This window comes from Gavialis gangeticus, unplaced genomic scaffold (genome assembly GCF_001723915.1).
Source record: "Gavialis gangeticus isolate Ggan-Ray unplaced genomic scaffold, GavGan_comp1, whole genome shotgun sequence".
NCBI classification, from domain to species: Eukaryota; Metazoa; Chordata; order Crocodylia; family Gavialidae; genus Gavialis; species Gavialis gangeticus.
Window position 1 is genome coordinate 29,797,311 of NW_017729025.1, and position 8,975 is coordinate 29,806,285.

Here is an 8,975-nt window from a genome sequence, read left to right on the forward strand (position 1 = left end):
CAGTGCCTTGCAGCAATTAATTCAAGTGCTTGGATGCTAAGAATGGTTTATTATAATTGCACATAGGTAGTAATTTATTAGAGTGGCTGTTTCTTTTGGCATATGTCAAAAAGGTCAGAGTTTAGACTTTTTTGGACATTAACCTAGTCTTTTGAAACTCTGAAGTTCCACTTTTTGGTCATTAATTTCATACATGCTAAGATTGTGACAATTAACCCACTTAATAAAGGTCAAGTTTAATTTTTTTCCAATTTCTGGAACACTTAACTTTATTCCTTCTTGAAAATGGGCAGGTACAGAATGATAAATGGTTATTAAATGAGAACGAAGATGTAGTTCTGCTGTCATGATAGCTACTGAACAGTTAGTAGCAAAAGGAGTAGAGCTGCTGTGTATTTGATGTAAAAGAGGAAAGCATAAAACAGATCACAGAAAAATGAAATGAAAAAATGTAAAGCACAATAATGTGTGTAAACCGACTTCAGCGAATGTTCCGGTTAAAGGACAGTAGCTTCTAATTATCTGCTTCTCAAGCTTCAAAGATATAATTTGCCTATTTTAAAATCTTTTTCTGCATGTATACACATGATTTCTCCATACACCCTCTAACCAACATCCTCTCAGCCCAGTCAGCATTTCAAGTACATGTGCAAGAACTAGTGAAATGGAGAAGGAAATAAGGAAACTACTTATATTTACAAAAGACCAGAACATTGTTCTGCTGAAGTCCCTGGGGATTTTGATGTGGACTTCACTCTTCCCTAGGGTTTAGTAACAGTAAATCTTCCTTCCTCCATTCACTTTGGAGAGCAGCATCAGGTTCTAGCCTACAGAGGTGCATGGTACCACTACTGCTAAGGAAATTAGCAATTAAAAATTAAAATGGAACTATATGCTCTCTGAAATCCTCTGAGAAGTGCTATAGATGAGCTACTTATTATTAATTGTGAATTGCATCATTCATTGTGAAGACATTTGCAAATGCATCAAAAGCAGTAATTGTAGTTGTTAATAAAAACATTACACCTTTAAGTGCTGAGTGACTGTGTAGCCTGGAGTCCTATTATCCTGTATTGTCTCACATAACATCTTCCCCAATATCAGAAAACAATTCAAGAAATCTTTATAAAAGACTTCCATGGTAGTTTTATACGTTTGATGCCTAACTTTCTAGTTTAAAACTAGATGTCATAGTCACCAACTTTCTTATTTTGTTGGAACTCTAATTTGCAGTTTCTGGCTAGACTAACTTCAAATACAGCTGAAGTAAAATAGTCAATTCTGGGTGCCTATACACATACAGCCAGGCTGCTCTGATGCACTGTAATTGCAGTGCATCAGAGCAGACTCTAGTAATTGAGTCTGTTGGTGTGTGGTAATTACCGAATTCCAGCAGACTCCAGGATCACATGCATCAGCATCCCCATGCTGAAAAATGGTGGCGGGGGTACTTTAAAGCTTATGCAACAAGCTTTAGTTAGTATCTCTGCTGCCATTTTTCAGCATGGGAAAGCTGATACATATGACACTTTGGGCACTTCAGTTAGAATAGTGATGATCCTGTTAGCTACCTGACTTAGTAGCTTAAGAAATCAGCCAAAGAAATCAGATCCTTCTGTATCTCTCCTGCACTTCTTTGAGACATTGTACATCTGTATCCTATACCAAGGCATGTGTGATCTGCCTGGCCAATTTTCTGCTGTGCCAGGCCAAGATGGTGACTGAAAAACAGAAACCAGCAGGGGCTGGCTCCAGTTATGCCCTCTAGCTCTTCTGCTTTCTGGTCCAGGCACCTGTCACATTTGAATGTGCACACTTACTCTGCAACAAAATGCAAACCAGTTTATATCATGCTGGGCCATTGATGGGGCCCTCTGCAAGGTAGAAGGTGGACAACTGGTCCTGCATGTGTCACCCCATGGGGGAAATGGGAAGGAGGGTTTCAATTTCTGGTGACATTTTTTTCAAGCTGAAGTGTCTCATGCTTGGCCCCTGGGATGGCTACACATCTGTGCACTTTCACTGTTTGTTTTCATTATTTGTATAATAAAGGTTTAAAAATTAAAAAACCCCCCAAAAATGCACACAGGTACTTGCATGCACGTGCATACTTTTTCTCATCTGCAATTTCTTCTTGCTAATATTACAGAGCTAGCTATATTCAAGCAGTTTGTCTTAGCAGGATTATATTTAATTAGTACATCCATGTGTGTTTTAATAAAACACTGAAACAATCCTATTTAGAAATCTGGTTGTGCTGTTTGACATGGTTGCACACTATACAACAAATACTCTATTAGCATGATTTTTTTTGAGAAGTTCAAAACACTTCACAAAGCTTACTAAGGTGACATTTTATAAAGAATTTTTCAGATGAGGAAGTTTTATCCCCACTTTCAGCAGGCAGAATATAACACAGGAGACCATTGTGCTGGTAGGTTCAAGGGCTAGAACTGTTTCCCTAACTCCGTTTTGGTCACAACGTTACCCTTTCTTTTGATTACTACAGGTTGAAGGGAAAGCATTGTAGAACAACCTTCAACATCTCTGCAGTAGAGAAATAAGAATGCACATACAAGGCTTTTAGAGATGTGGTTTGTGGTTCAAGCAGACTAAAGATGCTATAGTTCTGGACACTTAAAAAAAGGGGTGGGGTGGGGTGTGGTACTGCAGCAGAAAGCAACTCTACAGCAGCATTGCCTTGGTTTATTTGAAGTAACTACTAAGCATTCAAGTAACAGGTGATTGTAGTTCTGGCCACTTCAATTAAGAACTGTGCTCAATGAAGCCAAGAAAAAAAATAAATGTGGCTTTATACAATGTGAAAGGCACGTGTTTGCATTCTATAAATAAGTATGCAGAAATCTTCCCATAGGCCAGGTCATGGTAGAGTCATTTAAAGATGGTGCTTGTTGAATTGCTTTTGGTTCATTTTTTGTCCAGCGCTGGGACAGAACAGTGGAGATGGTGGGCAGGAGCCTAATTGGACTGAATTAGGTTGGTACACATATTGGATTGAAACTTAGATAACTGACTCAGTCCTGTAACTTGGGCCTGCGGACATATAGCTTGAAAACCATTTTTATAATTGGAACACAGCCACAATTTTTAGTCATGCCCTTAATTTATTAAGCTTACAATATATGTTCATGACTTATTCTGCTTCAGTTGTTTCATGTGTTGGGTTCATCTCTGGTAAACTGGAATAAATTCTGTGTCCCCATGGCCAGGCTATCTACAGTTACCCCTTAGCTTCTCAGGTGCCCACAAAAACAAAAGAACAAGTGAGGTGGCCACCCGCCATCTGAACTGATTCTTGTGAAAGCTACTATACTTACAAGTGAAAGCAAAGTCTGTATTATCTTACCAATTGTACAATACAGCAATATTTCAAGAGCCTAGCTCTGGGACTTTAGGTGCAGAAAGATGCATTTACTCATTTAGGGAACTCCTTGAATTTCCTCCCTGCATAGTGGTGGTATTGCAGGTGTCATTTTGAGCAGCCTAGTCTGGAATTGAAATAACAGGACCACAGTAACAAACATAAGTCAGTCGGACACCGTAATATCCCATCTTAAATTATTAAAAGGCATTTTAAACCTTAGGAATAAAAAGAACCAGGAGGCACAGGACCATATTGGTTTCCTTGGTTTGTGTGCATGTTTTTCAGCCTTGTAAGAGCTCTACAGAAGCAGCACTCCTTGGCCATTAGAGGTATCAATAGGGGACTTGTTCATGCCATAATCATCCATTACTGGTATTCCAAATACAATGAACACATTTGGGGATCGCGTGGTTTCTGTCCTCTGATTTACATTCCAAACACACAAGCTGCTAGGTGGAGAGGAGGCTGGAGGGTGGATAATTTCCCTTTGTTCTAGGTCTATCTTGTACATTCAGCCTCAGGAGGAAGATGGGAACCGCAGATTCCTGTGAGCAAGGGGTATCTCTAATGCATGTTAAGTGCCTGGTACACTGCAGAGGTGACTGTGACTAATGGTTAAAGAGCAAGTGCACCAAGCAGGCACTAAAATAAAAGCTATTGTTTTCACTTTTGTTCCTTTTGAAGTTTTTATGTCTTCAAGGACCCTCAAGTGCAAGTTACTTTCACCACTTTTATACCGCTGAGAACTCATGATAAAATGACACCCCTTTGTCAGACAGCTTCTCTGGATAGAAAGCACAGTGCCTCAGTTTTTCTCAGTACTTAGTGGGTTGGGAGGTGGGGAGGGGAGGGGCGTGCAATCTGGCATGGGTGCCACGAGTGGCACAGGCAGACTGTGTGGCACATGGCAGATCAGGGATGAGCAGGGAGCATAGTAGCAGATGGCACAGGGAGCAGAAAGCACAGGAGCAGAGCAGCAAGCAGGGAAGGGGATTAAATGGCACTTGAGGAGGTTGTGGGGTTAATTGTAGCATGTCTGCCCAAAAGGCTGGCCCCTGCTGGGTTAGATGACTCATCTTCTATAGAGCGAATGTATAGAGGAATATGAATTGTATAGGGACAAAACCCACCAAACTGAGGTCCAGAATTTCAGGTCAGCTCAACTATATAGCTTAGATTGAGATGCCCCCAAACTTCAGTGCTGGTCAAAGCAAAAGGGGTGAGTAGGGTGCACCCCTAACTTGAATAAAGTTAACATAATCCCATAAAACAAAAGGTTGGTTATCCCTCCTCCCGTGCCCTGTATGGCATCCATTAAACAAAACGGCTCACAAGCTGAGTTTCTAGCTGAATCTCACCAGCCAGTGACTGGTATGATGTTTAATGTACTTTTTCTTAATTCTCTTTCCTCCTTCACTTCATGCTTATCTTGCTTTAGAGAGTATGAAATTTTTCAGTTCATTATGTTCTGAACTGTTATTTAATTGAAGCCCCTAATGTTAAGTCAGTACACATTGCACACCGTCATTTAAAATATTCCAGCAGTGCACAATTTTTATAAGTGGTTCAATTGGAAGTGATCAAGGTTTGAGACTTCCAGCCTCTAAAGGCCTCTGCTGTGGTAATGTGAAGTGCTGCTCTCAATAATTTCAAATTGCTTCACAAGCAGGCCTGGCACTCCAGCTGTCTTAAATGGAAGCATAATTTCTCAGCACAGTGCATGCCCCAGAAACTTCCCTTAGTTTTTCACAGAAACAATTTAGGGAATTTCACTCTGTCCACTCACTTGCTGTGGACTGGAGAGGGAAATCCCTCTCTCTAAATATTGTGTCAAGTGCCAAGCTTGCGGCTGCTGTCCGTCTCAGATGCATCAAAGCACATGTGCAATGGTATCAAAAATGTGATGGTTTCTCTCCCTCAAAATACTTTTCTCCAGGAGCAAAGAAACTCTCGTACCTTTTTCACCTTCATGAGTTCTCTATCCTTGAGGGAAGTAAGATGAGCTATGGCATCTGAGCCAAAGGAGAAGGATCAGGCTGCGATTAGTCCCAGTGTAGCTGTGGGGGACAGAAGCATCAGACAGAAGAGGGTTTGCTATTCAGAGATGAGTTTCTTGGGTGGATCGGTTTGAAGTGTACTCTGCATGAACTCTGTGCTCGAATGCAGCCGGTACCACGACTTGTGAGTGTGACCCTGGAGGGAGAGAGTATGACAGACGAGTGCATTTTTTCTTGTGTTTGTAACAGGCCGTGAGCTGACAGAAAAAGGGAACGCTGTCCAAGAGGCTAGCCGCAATCCAGTTCCACAGGGGAAGGGTGAAGCTCAGTCCCCCCTCCCCGGCGCCCTCTACAAACTCTGCTTGTGAATCCTGAGCTGTCTGGTGTGATGGAGCAGGCTGGTGGTGGTAGGCAACAGGGCTGAGTACAAAACACAGAAAAGAGACTGTCCCTTACCGACGTTATAATTTAAGTCTGAACTCTGAGTCAGAAATTCCAGCTTTATTGAAAATGCTCAGTAATGTCTAGTAATGACCCAGTCTAACTAAAGAACAAGCACTTGTTAAAGGTCATTTATATGAGCAGAGAAAAGTGTTCCTAGTGCTGTCATCTTTCACTTTAATTAATATCAAATGTGTATGCTGTTGGCAGTGGCTTCAAATACCATAATGCTTGGAGACTGGACTTCCGGTGACATTTTAATGAAAAAATGTAAATCATATTTCACTAGCACTATCATATAGGTGTTCATTAGCTAATGCCAAATCCCAGTGGACCACCTGTGGAAGTGCAGCTGGCCTCTCCGAACCTCAGTTCCATTTGTAGGAATCAGTACTATTACAGCAACTATCCCACTAGTTGGGGGCATGTAGGATAGGATGTGCCCTAGTGAATCTCCCTTGTGGTGCATCTAACTCAGGCGGTGGCCAACCTGTGTGTGGGCAGCCTCTGCATGTGGCATGTGGCAGATCTGAGGGAGCAGGCAGCACCACAAGGCAGATGGGGCAGGGTGCGGAAAGCAGAGCAGCAGACTGAGTAGGGAAAGGGGATTGTAGTGGCACCCAGCGAGGGCGAGGGACTCAATTTGTGGCACTCCTGCCAAAACAATTAGCCCCTGCTGATCTAACTGAACACATTGTCAAAAAGAGGCACAAACTAATGTAGTTGCACAGTGGAAAATGCCCATCCTGCTAGTTAAACTAGACCAACACGGCTACAACCTACACCCCCATCCTGCTAGTAAAGTTTTCTGACTTGGAGAGGTCAGCACAGGATGCTTCAGAGATGAGTGCCAGAAGTCCAACAGTAGGTAGATGTGGGGTAATAAGCTCCTATGAAAATGTTCACATTAATCCCCAAAAATTAGAGATCAGTTTAAACCCAGAGATTTTACGTCCTTTCTAACATAGGTTAGCATAAACTCTCTTTACCTCTAGATTCACAGATGTATTATAGGGTTTCAGGCCAGAACAGACAATTAGATCATTTAGTATGGCCTTCTGTATATTCTCCCTGTGCTGAGCACAATAATTTGCGTTTTGCTAACGTCAACTTTCCAGAAAGGCATCCGGACTTCATCTGAAGACCTCAAGACATGAAGAATCCATTGCTTCCATTGGTGGTTGGCTCCAATGTTTAACTGACCTCATTGCTTAAAAACTTGTTCCTTATTTCTACTTTAATTTGTTCAACTCAGCTTCCAGTCCTTGGTTGGATTATGTCTTTCCCTGCTATATTAAAGATCCCTTTAGTACCTGGAATTTTCTCCTCATGAGCCTACTTGTACACTGTAATCCTGTCATCGCTCAGTCTTCTTTTTGATAAGCTAAATAACTTGTGCTCTTTAAGTCTCAGCGGAAGGCATATTCTCCGACCCTTAAATCATTATTTTGGCTTTTTTTTGTGCTCCCTCTTATGTTTTACAACATTCTTTGCAGAACGGGGACACTCGAACTGGAAGTAGGAGTCCACGATCGGTCTCACCCATGCTGCATGCCAGTACTTTTCAGCTGGGGTGACACAGGATGCCACACAATATTAGCAGTTAGGTGTGCCAACACTTATACATGTTTCACAAGATAAACCGTGGATTTGAAATAGGAATCAAATAGTGTCAAAGAGAATCTGATCTGTTGTGGTTTTTCGGAGTTCTTTACAACCAAAGAATTGCTCCCTTATTTTCCCATAGTCAAGAATGAGTGAAAGGCAAGGGGTGACACTTCCCACTTCTTTGTGTGAAGCCACTAGCCCTAGCAAGTTGCTTCTACATCCTTAGATAACCCACGCAGGACTAGCTCTTCTTGTGCAGTGCGCTGTCACACCACCATTAATAATGAGCGCCCAGTACCAGCTCAGGCGAATTGTGTTGTTTGCTGTGATTCAGTTAATGGTTATGCAAGATTTTTCACACATTTTTTCCATTTTGTTTACTAACTGTGTTTCCAGTTAATGCACTGTAAAGAGTGAATTAGTTTTTGAAATGGGGTGTCACTAAATTCAGAAAAGTTTTAGAGGGTTGCCATGAGAATAAAAAGGTTGTATGCAGAGTTGTGCTATATACAGAGGTAATATCACATTCCTGGTTGGTAACTCTCTGTTAGCAATCTCATTAGCCCTTTTCACTACAGCAGCTGTTGGCAACGTTTCCCAGCAGCAAACTGGAATGACCCAGCTTGGGTTTGAGGCAGGCCAGTGCTAGGATCTGGCCACCTCTTCTTCCCACCATCTGGCTGCAGCATGGGATGGGAATCTCTTTGTTGCCCAGCCACAGAGTAGCATGGCATGGTACAGATGAAGCCCCCTCCACTGAATGCCTCGAAAACCCCAGCTCCAGAGGCCAGATCCAATGAGATGGTTCTGTAAGCTGGATCCAGCCCACAGGCTGTAGGTTGCCTGCATTGCACTTAGCGCTTGTATTGAAATGCTTGCCCACTTATGATCTCCAAATTCTTCTCAGAGTCACTGCTTTCCAGCATGCACCCCTATTCTACAGGCACAGTTTACATTCCTTGTTCCTTGCATTTGACTGTGTTACAATGCATTTTGTTTGAATGGGCTAAATTTGACTGCCAGGTCTTCATCTTTATTTTGCCATGGTTTGTATGGTTTGCAAGTTCTTTTCCAACAGAGTTGTTTTTAAAACTACAATGTGTTTTTAAAACAGAAAGGATAAAATCCATCCTTTCTACCTGCTCAGAGAGGTGTGCTTGAATAAACATTCATGGGTCTAAATTAAATTTTCCTCCAAAGCACCAGGCCCCAAAAGCTCCAGTTTTCACACTGGACCAGAACTCTATAGCTCTGGGGAGAAGCTATCTCCAAGATTATTCTTGTTATTTATGCACAAACTTATTCAATAAATGAAAAGGTTTGTCTTTTGTACTAGGTGCTTTTTCATAAGCACAGTTTAAATACAATTCTACACATAGACTTAAGGGAACATGTTTACTGTGCCTCTTCTCTATATCATTCCTCAGTGGCAGGGCAGACCCAACACTAAAGTTAATGCTGGGTCATGTCTACATATGAGCTAATGCGCATTAACTAATCACACCTAAATTTGATACCTGCATTTGTAAGTAACAAATTTAGGC